Raw genomic sequence first — 18,867 nt, forward strand, 5'->3', positions numbered from 1 at the left:
TGAACCTTCAGAATGGGGAAAAATCAAAAACAAAAAAACTCCTGGGTAGCTTGATGCAGTTTCCTTATAAATCCGCATTGTTGCTTCTGGTTTATGGCCTTGAAGAAAATACCAGCCCCCACCCAAAATGCACCGCAGCCAAGTCGGCTAAAGGCGATGAGCGTTGGAGTCAGTAGGGGGCGCATTCCCTGCACTGGGTAAGGCTGCAGAGGGGGGAAGGGCCCCAGAGCTAGAACAGGATGTGCTTCACAGCGCCTTCTACAGACCATGGGAAAATGGACCCAGCAAGACACACTCGCACACTCTTAGTTGGTGAGCTGACAGCAACATGGTGAAGGATCAAGTGAGTCAAGAGCAGTGATTTTATTTCTTTAAAAGAATTCACCCTGCGTTTTAGAAGTTCTCTCTTTTTACTTTTTCAAAACTGTTGACCCTTAGACAATCCACATTTGTTCTTGAGGAATCATCTTGGCACATCCTTGGTACACAGATATCCCCTTCTCTGGAATTCTTCCACCTTAAGCTTTGAATGTGTCACCATATCTTCCCAGGGTCAGATGGTAAAGGGAAAAGTTTAAAACCTGAGAGTAACAGGTTTGGGGGAATTGCTGATTACATCCCTTCTTCATGGCCCCAACCTTTTCAACTCTTTGAGAGTTAAAAATCCTTGAGGGATGTTAGATTTTAGTGGGGTAGTAATTTTCATAAGTATGTAGATGGGTGTCATGATTTGCAAAGCCTTGTTGGTAAACATCAAGCCCATGTTGAGTTCTTCATTGTCAGACTCAACAGAGTTGATTGTAAAATTTTCTTTCTTTCCAACTTTGGACTTGCGGTTGCTGTTCATTATCTCAGTAGCCAACCGCCTTTGCAAAAGTGTTGACACCAGTCTTCTGTGAGCACCCACTTTCTTAGGGTGTGTTGATTTCTATAGATTTTACTCCTCTTGTTATTTCCATAGGTGTGAGATGCACAATGCGAAACCTAGGCCCCAGCTTTTGCACCATGATGCACAGGGTTGTACTTTTTGTACTGAACTGATAGGTGGCCTAGTGGTTATGCCCTGTACTACCATTTTGAGGATCTGGACTCCGTTCCTGCCTTGCTCTTTGGACCACATTGTCAATTCACACCGGTGGGTATATTCATTTTGGAGGGTGGGAACTGCAGCAACAGGGAAGCCAAAGACTTCTTCCTCCTTGGTCACCACCAAAGCCAACACTTCCAAAATTTCAGCCTAGCCACATTCCTCAAGGAACCGGTTAGAGCTGGTTGCAGATGTGGGTTCTGAACAGAGAAATGACTTGTGGCTTGTTTAAGAGAAAATTTTGAAGTTGCTAATATTGTTTTAATCATTTGCATTCTGCACTCTTGTGTATAAAATATGTTAAGTATTCAGTTACTGCTATTTTGATGACCCAATCTCAAGAGTTGCTAAGCATTTAGAAACCTTAAAGATTCTCTGATCAGAACAGGCCTTTCCATGAACAGGTCCTTGCTACCAAAGATGGACAGTGGTTGTTGATACTTAAGGGTACTTTTAAGACTTTGTTGCAGGTATTTTATAAAGATATACACCAAGATAAATTTATGGGAAAATGAACCGCTGTATTCTTTGATACATATAGTTAACCAGTTGGTGCTTAGGGGAGAATTTGCATTGGACATTTGCTACCAGGTAACATTTTGGTGAGTGAAAAGGAGGCAGCTTGGTTCAGGTATTCCACTAGAGACTTAACTGATTGCTTTTACAATTTATTTAGTAATCAGAAGAATCAGATAAATAATCTAAAGGGTATTGTAATCTTTAAATACTTTTTAGTATTAAGTAGATACAATTTTGACTTGAATTTGTGTTTGATATAGTATTATACGACTTTTTAAATGAGTAATGTGAATACCATTTCTTCTTTGAGGGTGTGTTGGAGGTGAAGTTTGTGAAGGTGCTTTTGTTTGACTTAGCAAATTATATGTAAGATATAATGTTAACCGATGTCCATAGTGGTAATAGCCATTTTCCCCCTACGGGAAAACTTACTGTGAGCTCTTAAAAAGCATATATTCTGCAATTTCAAATGTTTCCTGATTTTGGCATTTCCTTCCCGGCCCCCCCCCCCCCCCAAAAGGTGAAACCATTGGACTTGAAGGCTGGAATTTAGGTAAACTGTGAGGGTTCATTAAAAAGTCTCAATTAACTAGAGAGGATGGGGAATGGGTATTCTATTTAATTGAACTTTGAGTAGAAGTTCCTTCTTTGTCTTGGCCCTTGTTGAAAATTTCCTAATACTGCCTTACCTAGAGGCTGCTATACTTCGAACTAACTAAATCTTTGCTTTTTGGCTCTTATAGTCTCTGTGTAGGAAATAGAGGAGATTGGGCTGTGAATCTCTAAAGACCCTTGTTCCTGTTAATTCTGAAAGTCATTGATTTTAAACATATCCATTGTGAATTTGTTTTGCTTAAATTTCTCTTTTTTTCCTTAAACCAGAGTGCAGGAAAAGTTCTAATACTATTTATATTAAAAATAAAACGTCACCATGTTGAACAGACTAAGTGTCAAGTAAGTTCTTGATTATTGTTATTTTGATGACCCAGTCTCAAGAGTTGCTAGAAACCTTGAACATTCTCTGATCGGAACAAACCTTTCCGGGAAACATGTACTTGCTCCCAAATAATCAGTAGGCTTTTATCAAGTAAAAATGAATTTTGATTTTTATTATTAACATACATGCCTACATTTATATTTGATTGCTGAAAGCATAATTATATTAGGTACATTATATATTAAAGTAACTACTTATAAATTTTGGAAAATGTTAAAAATAATTTTTAGAATTGTGAAATGTTAAATATTTAGCAATCTGGTGGTTAATATATTTAAGGTGATGTACACATTTTGTGACTTCACATTTAATTGTGAAAATTACAGTTTAACAAGGAACATAGAGCTATTCTGTTATAAAGGAGCAAGTAGGGATCCCTACCTTAGATAGGGAAAAAATAAAAGAAAAACTTCCGAATTTAAGTAGTATTTTTTCTTTTGAGAACCATGCATAAATAACAAATTGCATAAGTTGTAGTAGACCTTGATTTTATTAACGGCTGGGTGGGTGTATACATAAAATACAGTTCACTTTTTTAGTGTTGAAATGACATTAAATACAAATAAAAGGTGCAAATATTGGAGATAATATTTGGAATCAATACATTTGTTCAGGGAAAAACATCAGAATTAAATGTCGGGGGTTTTTTTAATCTGTTTAAATCTTAGATCAACTTTTTAAAAATGATGTGAAACTACAAAAGTTTTTTTGAAATTCTTATTAGAACCTAATTTGTAGTTTACATCAAGGTGCCCAGTACTGTTGTGCAATGAGCTACTTGTTCAACCTAGACTTCCAAAGGACTTTCACGTTTAAAGAATGTCATAAAGTCTGTTATGTCTTCCTGAAGGTAAAATATTTTCCACAAGAGTGTAACTTTCATCTACTTGCCGAAGAGGCATGAACATTAAGAAAAATGTTGCTCACCTATGTAAATAATTTTAGTTAGATTCACAGAGCTTGACGTGTTATTAGCATCACATGAACTTACAAAAGTTGTTCCTCCCCTAGTTTTGTGAGAACTTGTGGTATTAAGTCTGGAGCAAATGCCTTGTTTTGCTGATGTGCATATACATTTTATGTTGTTAGTTTGGAAACTTGGCGTTTGAAACTGGTATGAACCAAAACCCCACACTAATTAATTGGTATCTTGAATGTAGAGGCTGTTTCTTGTTTACACGTTGGCACTTTCCACCTTGATCGTTGAGACACTTTATAAGAACAGCCACCCGTGTTTTGCCCAGCATGAGTGGCCACAGTTCCATGTGACTGCATTTTTGTTGTTGTTTGTTTGTTTGCCTGATCTTGTCCATTAGAAAGTGAGGAGAAGGATGATTGTGCTCCCTCAGTCTCTTACTGTCTTAGTACCCCTTATACCTTTGTTTTGGTCATGACCTACCTTTGATATCTGCCAGTTTAGAGGTTGGCTTAAATGAGAATCCACATTCTGCCTCACTGGAAAGAGAAGGCTCTCTACATATTAACAGGCCTCTCAGATTGGGATATATATATATATGTATGTATGTATCAACTTGATTATATGGGGATATGCGTGTATATATAGGAAGTCACGGATAAAATGTGAGCCAACTATGTAAAGTGAGTTTTGATCTAGGGGTGCACATTTTTGTTCTAATACGTGTAAAATGCAAAATTCTTTTCACTGTTTCCGTGCTTGGTTCTCTCATCTCCATGTATGTGTTCCTGTCCTTTGCCTTTAGGACTTCTTTGAGATGCACTTACAGTCCTCTTTGGTTTTATTGATCCCTAGCTTAGTTCCAAGACAGCAGCGAGAGAAATCCTAATATCTCAAGAATTTTAGCAGTGTTCCAGAAATAAAGGTTTGGAAATTAAGAGAAGAGCATAAAAGACTTTGAATAGAATTACCAAGGGAAGGCTGCCCTGAACATATGCCACAGTTTAAGATTGAGTTATCATTCAAAAACATGCACATGATCTGTAAGAAACTCCTGCATTGACCATCTCTTAGAATTAAAAGTAAATCCCTCCACATCCTAATTCCTTCTCCAGTAAGGGTATAGATTTGTACTTGAGTCACTTAGCTTTGGGTTGTTTGTGTTTGTCACTTCTCATATGACTTGGTTGATGTCTTTAATAAGGATGAACTACAAGTGTAAAGGCCCCCTTGCTGGCCTTTATGGTACTATAAAATAATAATACTGGTGTCATTTTCTAAGCACTTCATAAACCATTCTCAGTTCTCTCGGGATTGATTTCACAAGTAGGGAAATCAAGGCAGTACCGCGTGCAGTGATGAAGTGAGCCATGGAATATGTCTGGGCTGGTTCCCAGGTCTGTTTGGAACACAGGCTTTTATAGTGCCCCTGTGAGCTGTTTGGCTAATGAAGGCCCACATGAGTGCTTCATAACTTCTTAGTGATGTTTTGTGCTTGGATGTCAACTAACAGCCAAGGATCCCAAGTGGGCTCCGCAGTTAAAGCAGCTAGTAGCTTCACTAGCTTCTTTACCGGTGAATTGTGCTGGTGGTAGTTAGTTGAAGTAGCAACTGTATAAGGTTTGAAGTTGCCTGTATAAGGATCTAAAAAGAAAGTTTGTTTATGGTCCATTGCTTTTCCCAGCGTTTTGGTTTAGGGCAGTCTTGTTCCTTCTCTCCTCTGAGCAGTTATTTTTGCTTAGACAGATAATTGCTGGCTTTTGCCCTCTGCCTTTTCTTTTTCTGAACCCTCTATGCCCCATTTAAGAGCTTGTGGAAACCTGTGCTTCTCTTGAAAATCTGTAAGGCTTTCCTTTTCTGATGGGAGCTGGCAACAATTGAGGACCTGTATGAGTGGTCGGTCTCTTGAAACCTGATATATCAGGAGAAACTTCTATCTAGTGGAAATGTGGTGGAATTTATTAAATGTACGTTTAAGTCAACAATTAGAATTCTTGCTCTTGTGAAAGAGATGAACTGAGACTGGGTGTGTCCTAATGCAGGGAGTGCTTAGAATCCTGGTTTGAGATCAGAAAAATATAAATAAAATTTCTGCGGAAAGTGTAAGGATTGAGCCATCAAGTGGCAAAACCTGCTCTAAGAATAATGCTTTTGGGCTTCCCTGGTGGCGCAGTGGTTGAGAGTCCGCCTGCCGATGCAGGGGACACGGGTTCGTGCCCCGGTCCGGGAAGATCCCACATGCCACGGAGCGGCTGGGCCCGTGAGCCATGGCCGCTGGGCCTGCGCGTCCGGAGCCTGTGCTCCGCAACGGGAGAGGCCACAGCAGTGAGAGGCCCGCGTACCGAAAAAAAAAAAAAAAAAAAAGAATAATGCTTTTGCTTAAGCCTTGACTCTAGGAGATAGCTTAGAAAAACGTGAGAAGGTGATTCAAATAAATTACATATTTTGTTGTTCAAGAATGGTGAGAAAAATATATTTCCCATTACTATGGGAAAATTATTTTGAGTAGTTTTGAGACAGCATGGAAAACTTATTAAGGGATTGAAAATAACCTACTTTTTGTCTTAGGCCATTTAGATGAATACCAGTAGCATGCTTCTGGAATGATTATAAATGGACATATCTGGATGTTCTCTTAGGCCTACTCGTTAATTGATTTCCCTTTTTCACACTTCTCTTAAGCCAGGTTGTTCACCTGTATTGACAGCAAGCAGCGCTAAGCCTATGGAGTTCTTATGTAGGCAGCATGGTGTTGGAATCACTCCCACAGTATGTCTTGCTGGAATGCCTGTTTAAAATGGAGTAAATTGGAAAATGCTTCCCATCTCACAGTCTCCCTGAAGCTAGGTTGGGATGTTAGAGATGTTCTCAATCCTTTTTGTCCTTTTTTAAGTAGTGAGGCATCTTTCCCCCTTTCAAATAAAATTTTATGTGAACTCTAGTATATAAAACTGATTAAAGGGGCAGCTTTCACGTTGTCCCTCAAATGTCAACTTCCCCTCCATCTGTATATATCTCTTACAGTCTCTCAGCACATTCTTGAGAAGTACCCTGAAAACCATTGGTTCCATTAGTGTTCTAGAAGTTCTGGTGGTCACAGGGTTCTTGTCTGAAATCTAAATACTCAAAAGCAACAGGATAAGCAGCAACCATAACAGTTCCTAGTTGTAGGCACTAGTTTTTTAGTCTGAAAGCCTTCTTAAAAGAGGAGTAACCCAAATTTTATATTACATAATATATACATATATTTAATAAGAAAACTCTAGGTCAAACCTTTATATTTCTAAGTCACCTAGGTTTATTTTGGGTACTTGCGAATGTTCTATTGTATAACCATTATAAGTGCCGCAGAGCTTGTAAAGTTAATATGCTAACTCTAACGTGAATGGTTCACACAGATATATAAAAAACACTTATGTGTAAGTGTAAATGCACATTGTAATGTGTACAGGAACAGATGTGTGGCAACCAGATCTGATTCTCAGGAATAATGATAGTCTGTGCTTTTTAAAAGATTATATCCTGGTGTGAACTCATAATTTTCAGAGTGATTGTTCCAATATCTGACCTGGTTTAAGGTAATAATAATAATAACTGCTTTAAGTATTAATTGGCATCATCTTATTTAATCCTTCTGGCATTTGAACAGTAGAATGGTGTTATACTGGTTATACGATAGGAAACAGACCTCCAGAAGTAAAGTAAGATTTTTAGAGTCACAAAGCTAGTGAGTGGCAGAGCAAGGATTTAAACACACATCTGTCCAGCTCTGGAGCTGTATTTCTTACTACATTGTACCATCTTTCTTTTCTAGCAGGGGGAAGCTCTACTGTACTATGTCACCCTACTTATTATAGAAGTTTAAAGTTATGAGGGAAGAAGTTTTTACACGTGGCTGAGAGGTAACCTAAGTATTTGTTCAGGAAACCAGTGTAGTCCTACTGGAAAACACAAATTTTGATGTTGGCTATAGGCTTTTATACATAAACTTTTTCTCGCCATCCTTGTGCTATCATTTCAGTATCTTGTTATCTTATACCTAAAGTTCTGGCTATTTTGCAGATGTTTCAGATTGAGTAGGTAGGTCTGGAATGGGTGTAAGCTCCCTCAGGTGATTGTGACAATGGCTACGTCTGGTATCCACTCTTCTACTTAATCTACTTACTCCAGACCTTTTTTAATGGGACCTGCCAAACACAACCAGATTAATTCTCTCAAGGTGCCATTAAAATTGTATCACTTCTCTACTCCAGTACCTGCAGCATCTCCTCAATGCCTGCTAGACATGGCAGCAGGCTCTAGCTTCACACTCAAGGCCTCCATTCTATCCCCATCCTGCCTTTCCAAGCTTGTCATTCATTACTACTCAGAAGCTTGACATAGCAGCCATTCTGACTCTCTGCAGTAGTTCCTAAAACTCCTTGCTTTTCCACCTCTGGAACTGTGCCAGTGAGACTTTTGTTGCAGTGAGTGCAGATTCTCCAACCTAACATAGTGGCCGCAGCTCAACAGCTACTTCTGCCCTCTCCTGACTGCCCCTGCTGAGAATGAACCTGTCCCTCTTACAAAGCCTCAGAGCATCTAGTTTGTGACATCTGACGTATCTGACATATTGCATCTTTTCCTATATATATTTATGGGGTGTCATCTCTATAAGACCTTTGTAGGCAGGGACTGTTCATTCATTCTACACTTACTGAGTGCCTGCTATGTGCCAGCCAATGAAGAACGTGTTAGAGAATATAGCAGGGGAAAAAAAACAGTCAGGGTCCTTGTAATGGACATTCTTTGCCTTGAATAGTGAGATGGCATCCTTGTCCTCCGGCGTATTTTAAGGGTTCTGTTTAGCCTATTGGTTGAGATCAAGACAATTAATCTGTGCTGAAAAATGATTCATAGTGATTCTAATTTAAAGACATAAATATCTCTTTACCAGTTGTATGAATTATACTTTCAGGTCGTATTTTACTAAGTCTCTTGAGATCACCTGTGATGAGCATTTAAAATAAATTAAAACTTTTAAGTTACAGTGTCATTGTAATTTTGGTGATTGATAATGTGGTCAACCAGGCTTTTTATTTCCCATTAGATTCTTGGTTTGATATTAATGAGCCACACCAATATGAAAGAAAATAAAACTTGCTTAAAGGGCTAAAATTAAATTCTTCCTCTTTCTGTTACCTTTGAAAAGGCTTCCTGTTTTTTTTTTCCTGGGACCTCTCCCCTTTAACAGTTCTATCTTGTAACTGTTTGAAAGAAACTTAAGGTGATTTGAACATTTAATACATGGAAATTCTGTGAAAATCATTTCTGTACTGCTGCTTCATGCTCTAGAATCATTTCAATTTTGCAAAATTAAAAAATAATTGAACTCATTGAAGTAACTCTAGCTGGATTAAACTGTTAGTTAAGGCAGAGTGAATTTGGGCCTTTGACGTTGACAAAAGTGATATATTCCTCTGTTCCTGGCCTCTTGTAGTGGAGCAGATTTTCCAGGAAAGTGAACTCTCTACTAAAATTTTTTTTTTTTTTTTTTTTTTTTTTGCGGTATGCGGGCCTCTCACTGCTGTGGCCTCTCCCATTGCGGGCCACAGGCTCCGGACGCGCAGGCTCAGCGGCCATGGCTTACGGGGCCCAGCCGCTCCGCGGCATGTGGGATCTTCCCAGACCAGGGCACGAACCCGCGTCCCCTGCATCGGCAGGTGGACTCTCAACCTCTGCGCCACCAGGGAAGCCCCAAAGATTTTTTTTTTTTTTTTAAGTGCTTAACAGTTTGGGGGCTGTTGATATATTACCATAGAGTCACTCTTTTAAAATTGTCCAAAATGGTCTGGAAATTTGTAAAGGCCTTCAAAGTTGTTCTTTTACATCCAGGACTTGCTCTAGAGGATCTATCCTGTTCAAAGGAATCTTAAACAGTCTTAACAGATGCTTAATATTCATAGTTTTGGCAAAGAGACCCATCAGTGATAAATGTCTCTGATTTTGAACCCAGACTGCCCTGCTGATAAAATTACAAGCAGCCTTATCTGGTTCCATATTCACTACTCTTGTCTTACGTTTTTTAGTAGCCACTTTTTTTTTTAACTTTATTTTTAATTGTGGTAAAATATACATAACATAAAATTAATTTATCATGTTAACCAACCACTTTTAAGTATACAGTTCTGTGATATTAAGTATATGCACATTGTTGTGCAGCAGCTACCACTATCCATCTCCAGAACTTTCTTCATCTTGCAAAACAGAAACACTATCCCCATTAAACAGTAAATCCCCATTCTCCCCTCCCCACCAGCCCTTGGCAGCCACCCTTCTACTTTCTGTCTTTATGAATTTCACTACTCTTAGTCTCTCATATGAGTGTAATCATGTAATATTTGTCTTTTTGTGACTGGTTTATTTTGCTTAGCATAATATCTTTGAGGTTTATCCATGTTTCCAGTAGCTACTTTTTTAAAAATAAAAAGTAAAATCAATTTTAATTTTTAATCCAATATATCCAAAGTATTGTCATTTCAACATGTAGTCTATTTTTGGAAGGGTATTTATGAGATATTTTGCATTTTTATCATACTAAGTCTTGGAAATCCCAAGTATATTTTATGCTTAAAAGCATATCTCAAGTGGGCAAAGAAGATGTATAAATGGCCCAAAAGCACATGAAAAGATGCTCAACATCACTAGTCATTAGGGAAATGCAAACTAAAACTACAATGAAAATATATCTCACACCCATTAAGATGGTTACTGTCAAAAAAGAAAAGTATTGGTGAGGATGTGAAGAAACCCGAACACTGTGCACTATTGGGGGTGTAAATGGTAGAACCACAGAACTACCATGTGATCCAGCAGCAGTGTCTCGAAGAGATACTTGTACACCCATGTTCATAGCAGTATTATTCACAATAGCTGAAGGCAGAACAAGTGTCCAACAGGTGAATGGATAAATGTGATATATACATAGCATGGAATATTATTCAGCCGTACAAGGAAGGGAAATCTGACATGATGCTACAATTGGATAAACCTTGAAGGCATTGCTAGGTAAAGTAAGTAGTCACAAAAGGACAGATACTTTGATTCCACTTACGTGAAGTACTTAGAGTAGTCAGAATCATAGAGGCAAAACAGTGGTGGTTGCCAGGTGCAGATGGGTGGGGAGAAATGGGGAGTTACTGTTTAATGGAGATAAAGTTTCAGTTTTGCAAGGTGAAAAGAGTTGTGGAGATGGATGGCGGTGATGGTAGCACAATAAAAGTTTAAAGCACCTCAGTTCAGTTCAGCCTAGCCACATTTTAAGGGCCTAATAGCCATTTGTGGCTAGTATCTGCCGTATTGGAAAGCATAGTTCTTAAAATAAATGTATAAAATTTTCAAGCAACATTGGTTTTCTTGCTGCTTGAGTAAATACTGAAATACATCTATTCCTTTTGTTGTTTGTTTAAGAAAAGTTATGCATGCCTAAAATCTGGAAGGATAAGTAAACCCCAGTATTTACTATTGTCTTTGGGTAAAATTGTGTTCTTCGCCTTATCTACATCTTGTAATCTTATACTAGGCCTAATTGCTTCTTTTTTTTTTTTAACAGCTTAAGATATCTTTCGTATACCATACAATTCACCCATTTAATGTGTATAATTCAACGTTTTCTAGTATATTCAGAGTTGTGCACCTATCACCACAATTAATTTTAGAATATTTTCTTCACAAAGAACCCAGTACCCCTTGGCAATCACCCTCTATTCCCCCCGCCTATCTCCTCCAGCCTTAGGCAACTTTAATCTCCTTTCTGTCTCTGAGATTTGCCTATTCTAGATATTTCATATAAACGGAATCATACAATAAGTGGCCTTCTGTGACTGACTTTTTTCATTTGGCATAATATTTTCAGGGTTCATCATGTTGGAGCATATATCGGTATTTCACTCCTTTTTATGGCTGAATCATATCCCATTGTATCAATACCATGTTTTACTTAACCATTTATCAGTTGATGTAGATTTGGGTTGATTTTCCTTCTCGGATATTATGAAGACTGCTGAGAACATAACGTGTACAAGTTTTTGTGTGGGCATATGTTTTCATTTCTCGATTGCTTTTGTAACAAGAATGAACGGAATTTGGCAGGGGAAAGAAGACTAAGAGGTAGTTAGTTGAGAGCCGACTAGTCTCCTGCCTACCCCTGCCCTTTAGAAAAGGAAAAAAGATGACGAAAGCCTCTGCTTTTCCCAAGCAATTTTCAGAAGACTATGCTTTGAGTATTGATAATGGATAACTGGTCCATTATCAATAGGAGAGACGTAGGATATATCTGGTTTTTGAAAAGGTATTGTTTTACTGAAGGATTCTAAAATTGTGGTTTTCATTTTGCAAGATATTACCATTACAGGGACTTCCCTGGCAGTCCAGTAGTTAAGACTCCTCACTTCCACTACAGGGGGCATGGGTTTGATCCCTGGTCGGGGAACTAAGATCCCACATGCTGCACGGTGTAGCCAAAAAACTTTAAAAAAAAATTTTTTTTAACTAAAAAAATATATATATATTACCATTACAGTTTGGATAGAAAGATATCCGTCAGATGTGACCATCTAGTGACTGTTGGCATCCACGGTGATGTTAAAAGCACTTTAGGGCAAGTGGTCTCAGAGCTGAGTTCATGTTTCACTTCTTTGGATGTGGTGGGACCATCTGGCCTGAGATACGTGTGTGTATTCTTAATCTCCGTATCTCCACTTGAGCTGGTTTGGCTGAATTATTTATGGTTATTTCAACCTTGGGTGTTAAAGTTTTGGCACTTTCAGATGTGTGTATATAACATGCTGTTGTTTACTTTTAATTAATGTCAGAGATCAGAGCTTCATCTGCATGGGTGATGGGAAGAACACTGCATTCTAGGTCTGGAGATGACCTTGAGACCCATCTCTGTCATTGACACGCTCATCACCCTTAAACCAGTTGCTTCACCTCAGTGGCTAATCTGTAAAATGAGAAGTGTTTAGATTAGGCAAAACCCTAGGTTCTTTTCAGTGATTCAAAGTGCTGCTTTTTCATAACTGATTTTAGTTGGAATATGAATCTCAATCTCTTGTCTTTCCTAAGGCGTGTACTTTGTTCTTTTTCATTTTGGAATTAGCATGTTCATGCCCCTTCGATTGAGAAGATACTTAAAGATTGTTGATAGTTATTTCTCTTCTAACCAGACATGGATTCAGAATAGCATATCTTTTTCTCATCAGCTAAACCAGCTAACGCTGAAAAAGGCGGCACATATGCAAAAAAAAAAAAAAAAAAGGATTGATTGTAGTTATATGTGTAAAGTGGCTGCCACCAACACAAATTCACCTTTTAGGAGCATTAATTTAAAAATAATATCTAGAATTAGAGAAGTGTTGTCCCACTTGACCTGATTATGTCACATGTGGCATAACAGTTTATTCAGGGCACCAAAGAGATTGACCAACTGGAGCCTGTTCATTGGAGATTGGCCTCGGCGATAACAGAAGGAATGGTGAAAAGAACTGAGCATGGTTAACTTGGAGAAGGGGAAGTCTTGAGAGGGAAGGAGGAAGTGTCTTAAAAACTTGAAAGGCTGTTAGGTGGCTATGTAATTAGACATCTGTAGCTGAACTAGAGTTGTGGGCAGGTCACAGAGCATTGTGAAGAGTGAACTTGGGAACAGAGCTGTCCAGTGTGGGACAAGCTGCCTGGTGGGGTTTGTGCTTCCCTCACGCAAAGTAATCAGGCAGAGAGTCTCTCAGAGCAGGGTTGTTTGTGGAAAGGATTCACACATTGTTTATAGAAAGTGGCCAAAAGTATTACTGTGATAAAACATTTTTGTACAGGATGCTGTATTTAGATAAATACACTCATTTTGCCTTGCATATTGTCTACCTACCAAAGAAATAGTTATGAAAACTTAATTATAAGGAATTTAATAATTGATTTGGTTAAACACTTGAAAACCTTTTTTTTTCTGAAGTGGAGGCAGTTTTATATTGGACACTTTACTCAGTTAATTGGGTTTCTTTTATTACCAAACTGAAAGAATAGTAAAAAATTAATGCAGTTAGTAGTTAAGAACAGAAGAAAAATTAGTTACATTTCCTGCCTGCTTCTTGTCTTTATTAACAGTGTTCTAATGTGATTAGCCTAAACAACATAATTGATGTTCATTATTTAGCTTATGGTGCAAGTGTGTCTTCATTGGCAAAGTAGTTTCTCTTTCTAATCCTTCTGGGCTTTCCAAATACTCCCTTTTTTGGCCTCAACACTACTGAACATTTTCTGGTGAGATGGAAGAGAAGGAAGACTACAACTTTGCTTTTTTACCTCTGTCATGCTTCACAGTTTTATCTGCTAATCCAGAAGAGCATTCTGCCCCTGGATAGTCAGACAGTTACTTGTTTCGTGGTATTTGGGATTGAGGAAGAGAGGAGAAGGAGGAGACCGAGCTGCCTTTATGTGAAGAGCCTGTGGCATCCAGAAGGTCTTTTGCCAAACCTTATAGGAAATAGAAAGATAAGCTGCTTCTGTTCAGGACTGTGTTTTAGAAAAAGATTGAGTAGGGTGATTGCTTCCAGACTGAATGTAGGCTCTAGGGTCTCGATGTGTTCACTCATCGGAGGGTGGTTCTAGAAAGACTTTACGAGGTTCATTTTTTTTCAAATACAAATATTACATAAAGCTTTTTACATCTGGTTTAATTTAAATGTAGGGCTAGTGACATCCTGAAAAGCAAATAAGGTGTCTGTGTTCACCACTTTGGATCCCAGAATAGTCAGGAAAGATAAACACTTGCTGGTTATAAAAGAAAGTGTTTTACAGTGACCACACTTTTTTTTAACTCGGTGAGTGATATTGACAGGTATTAAATATGTTGTTGAGGGGATGGCAGGAGGAGAAAACAGCAGAAATATGGGAATGATTTTTTCTTTCTGCCTAAATAGTTTTTAATTTGATGGGTTCAAAATCCACAGAGATATCACAGATTTTTTTAAAGTGCCATCATGGGTAGCAATGAAGTAACTGATGCTTTGATTCTCTTCGTGAGAATCTTCTTGAAATGCCTGCGTCTCTTAGAAAATAGCATAACTTAATATTTTTAGTTAGATCGGTGGTTTAAAGAAACTTTATCTGACTCTTAAACCCCAGTGTGGATTATATAAATACTTGCACCAGCATTAGGTGGAGTATTAAGTATTTAGGATCTGAATTTCTTACATATTAAATTGGGTTGATGATGTACCAAAAATGAAATTGTTTATATTGTAGTAGTTTGAAAGTCTTCCTAATTTTTTATTAACTTAGAAAATATTGCTGCCTTTTTTCTTCACTAGTAATGGCATCATTTCCAGCCTTTCATTCTCCCCCACCCCCTGCCAAAAGGTATTTCCAGAGAGGCTGTATCTTTCTTCACAGCTTTAATGTAGAAATGTTTAAAAAACAACAGGGTATAAACTATGTTCTAATCCTTAGGCTTACTGTGGGCTTCCTATAACCATATTCTGATCAAACTGTAATTTAGGGGAGATTTTCAGTGAACTATTGGAATTCTGCTGTAGCCATCAAACATCATGCTTTGGTTGACTGTCCACTAGGTCCAGATTCTACATTTCAGTAGTCTGCCACCTTGGCATAAATTTGCATTATGAGCTTAGTTTAGACAAGTAACTATTTCAAGGAGATACTTGGAAACATAGAACTTTTCCTCCTTCCTCTTTCCATCAACCTGTGCCCCTCCCTCCACTTTTTATCTTTTTTATATTTCAACTAAGATTTCTTTAAAAACAAGGATTTCACCCCTTTTAAGGTCAGGTGGGGTGGTGGAAACCACTGGTAGAGTCTAAGTAACTTGTGTTTAGGTTTTAGCAGGAAGAAGTATCTGTCCTGGTCTAGCTCTCAGTACAGTGTAAGAAATGTTTTTTCTATGAAAATTCTAGATTTGCATTCACAGTATAACAGATGCAGTAGTTGTCCTTCTGGTATATGTTCAAATTTCAGTTCCCAAATATTAGAAAGTAGCAGGGTTATGCCTGCAGGTGATGGAAACTAGGACACACTATCATATTTACTGGCATGTTAAATTAGCACCATATGTTCTTATTAGGAACTTGAAACATACAAGAATGCACGTAAAAATATGAAGAATTTGTATACTGGAAAATGCCATGCTAGATCCATACTTGGAGTAGTTTAAAATATAATCTGTAGAAGTTTGATTTGGAGGCTTTTTTTTTCCTCCTGGCTTGATTATCTGTGCCTAGTCAAAGGTTTAAGATTGGGTTTTATGGGGGTTCTTTTTGTTGTTTTGTTTTTACTTTCTGATGGCACAGTTATAAATACTTTTCTTCCCCTAAAAACAGGGACTAAATGATGCCATCCTTGATATGGTGGCTTTGCAGAGGGACTGCGATACACAGACAAGCCCCCCACCGACTATTGGTACATTAGGTCCTGCAAATCTTGCCTTAAGCCTGCTAAACTAGTCCTGTCATCTGTTGGGTTCCCCTCCATCTTCCTGACCCAGATGAGCCTGAGTACAGCTCCTGACTAGATCCAAGCCTTTTGGCAGAGCTCTGGTTTCATAAATGATTATAATTACGTTTCTCAGTTAATGACCTCTTTGGCTAAATGAAGTTCACAGTCATTGATGTTGTATCATCATCCTTGTACAGTCCTCCTATACAGATTCGGCCTGTGGATATTTCCTCGTGAGACAGGTTCTCTCTGCCTTTATTTACCCTTTTTGTACTTGGTGTAAAGGAGTACTTTTGCTTTTCGTATTTGGTGAGAAAAGAGGTACATGTATTTGATCAGTCTTACATATTGTTATAATTTATATGGTTTTAAGTCATCATGGCTACAGATCTCAGATTTTCATTTCAGCCATCTGACTCTTGCTTTCTGAGGAAGGAATTGCTTTCTGAGTGGGAATTTGGCCAGGATTATTGGTAAAACTTTAATATTTTGGCCCTAATTAGTAGGTGTGGGTATAATTGGCAGATTGATACGGAGTGTGGCTGAATTATTCAACAGTGAATTTAAATCATTCTCAAAAATCAATAATTTAAGTCTAGTTCATCAGGTAGCATATGCTTAACCAAAAGTTACTTAACTTCAGTTAATAAAACACAGACGTTAACTCCATTATTATTGGGTTTGAGCTTTCCCCAAAATCTTTTAGAATTTACAAAATGTTTTACTCTTTCCATACAGTGTTTTTGCTTAATGAAACAATGGGCCAACGCCTCTTTCAGAATAACTATATCTCCCTGAAAATTCCTATTCCTACTAGTCCCAATTCATAAGAATAATTATTTTGCATAAAATTCCCCATCTTCCCTTACTTATTCACTTCACTTCCTCTTCTCTGTCCCACTACCCAGTGGGTCTTACCAGAACTTTTGGTTGCAAGTAACATGAACCAAACTTAAGCAAAAATGATCACGTGTTCTTGTTTATGAAAAGTCTGGGGGAGGGATGGTTCAAGGGGGCTATCTTTCAGGCACAGCTAGATTGAGGACCTTAAGCAGTATCAACAGGAGTGTTTCCCTTTCTGTGCTTTGCGCATCATCACTGTCCGCCCTGTTTGGGGCACATGTCCAGGTCTGTACTAACCAGTGTCTGCAGAGATAGAACACTAATTGGTTAACCTGTGTCGTATGTGCAGTGGAGGAAGGGCCTCTTAACTGACAGCACCTCCACTGCGGCAGGAGTGGCTCCAAGAGGAAGTTGGGCAGGGAGAAGCAAGCGTCTTTACTCCAGTGACCCAGTGCCTGCTGTATACCCCAGAAGCGATGGACTGTTGAAGGGGAAGCGCTGTGTCCTGTTCAACTTTCTGTTTCTAGCACATTAATGGGCAGGGTGCTCCAAAAATGATTGATGAACAGTGGTTTCGTTCTATTAATTTGGATGTTTTTCCCTTTTTTATGCCATGAGCTGAGAAGTTTATGGTTTGGCTGAAGGGAGCTCTCCTTGGTATTGGGAAATGGTGCTGACCTCGTCAAAATGGCCATCCTGATAGCCAGGGAGGCTCTAGAGAAAGGTTTAGCCACTGGGGACAAATGTGGAAAGTAGTCCCGTCCTTCTGCATTCCTTTCAATGCCCATCTCTAGACAATTTTTGACATTATTGTAAGACATCTTCCTCCCTAAGAGTAATGACTGTAAGAATTTGTTTTCGTCTCTTCCTATTCAAAAGTGAGGAACACCTCTTAATCTCAGGCAGTCAACTTCCTATTTACTCTGTCCTTACCCCTCAGTTGAGAACAGAGTAAATAGGAAGGTGTGGGCCCCAAGAATCAGATAGATAACATCAATGAACCCTGAAGGTAGCTGTTGATTTGAAGTTGTTTCTTTTTTTTTTTTTTTTTTTTTTTTTTTTGTGGTACGCGGGCCTCTCACTGTTGTGGCCTCTCCCGTCGCGGAGCACAGGCTCCGGACGCGCAGGCTCAGCGGACACGGCCCACGGGCCCAGCCGCTCCGCGACATGTGGGATCCTCCCGGACCAGGGCACGAACCCGCATCCACTGCATCAGCAGGCGGACTCGCAACCACTGCGCCACCAGGGAAGCCCTGAAGTTGTTTCTTAACGGCAGGTGGTGGGCTGAAAAAAAAAAACAAAACAACGTAGGGCCCTTGAGTTCTTTTTCTTATCACCCATAATGATTCTAACATTAACTGGTAAGAGTTTGTTGGAGACTCTTACAAGGAACGTTTGGCTTGTTACAGACATAGAAAAGCTTAAGAAATATACACAGGAAATGGAGGATGGGAGTAGGAGGAAGCCTTCTTTGCTTATTATATTCCTATACTACATACCTGCTTTATATACTGAGAGAAGTGTTTTATTTAATAAGCAAAAAACCAGAAGAATCTCTAAGTGCTTTTGAGGATGCTAACACATATGAATGTGTTATTCTAGCTCCAGATGGACTAAATCTTGGAAATAGCTTCCGTGGAGGGTACCTCCATCTGGGGAAAGGGGCAGATGATAGAATTCCCAAGGTCATTAGAAATGTCAGAAATCTTCTTATGAAGACAGTTATAAGCTTAACTCAGAATATTCTACATTTTTCAATGTAAACTTTTTCTTTTTTTTTTTTGTTTTTTTTTTTTTGTTTTTTTTGCCGCACTGCACGGCATGCGGGATCTTAGTTTCCTAACCAGGGATCGAGTCCGCACCCCCTGCAGCAGAAGCGTGGATTCTTAACTACTGGACTGCCAGGGAAGTCCCGATGTAAACTTTAACTTGGTCCTGCTAGCTAATCATAGAACAAATAACTGTTTTTTGTAGCGTTTTCCAATAAGCAATGTCACTTTTATTTATAAGCCTGTTTAATTT

At 38.6% G+C, this 18,867-nt stretch overlaps 1 protein-coding gene across 4 annotated transcripts in view; it reads left to right on the forward strand.

The window, feature by feature from the left end:
* The window catches only part of ADNP (activity dependent neuroprotector homeobox), a 35,850-nt gene that overhangs the window by 6,304 nt on the left and 10,679 nt on the right, over positions 1-18,867 (forward strand). Inside the window, exon 2 of one of the 4 annotated variants that reach the window (XM_028499491.2) lies at positions 962-1,135. The exons of 2 other annotated variants lie outside the window; for them this stretch is intronic. The gene's annotated coding sequence lies outside the window, so the exon portion shown is untranslated. Of the gene's footprint in view, positions 1-873; positions 1,136-18,867 lie in introns of those variants that run through there. One more of the 4 variants, XM_007128027.4, reaches the window with a different exon arrangement.

Source organism: Physeter macrocephalus, chromosome 14 (assembly GCF_002837175.3).
Source record: "Physeter macrocephalus isolate SW-GA chromosome 14, ASM283717v5, whole genome shotgun sequence".
NCBI lineage: Eukaryota > Metazoa > Chordata > Mammalia > Artiodactyla > Physeteridae > Physeter > Physeter macrocephalus.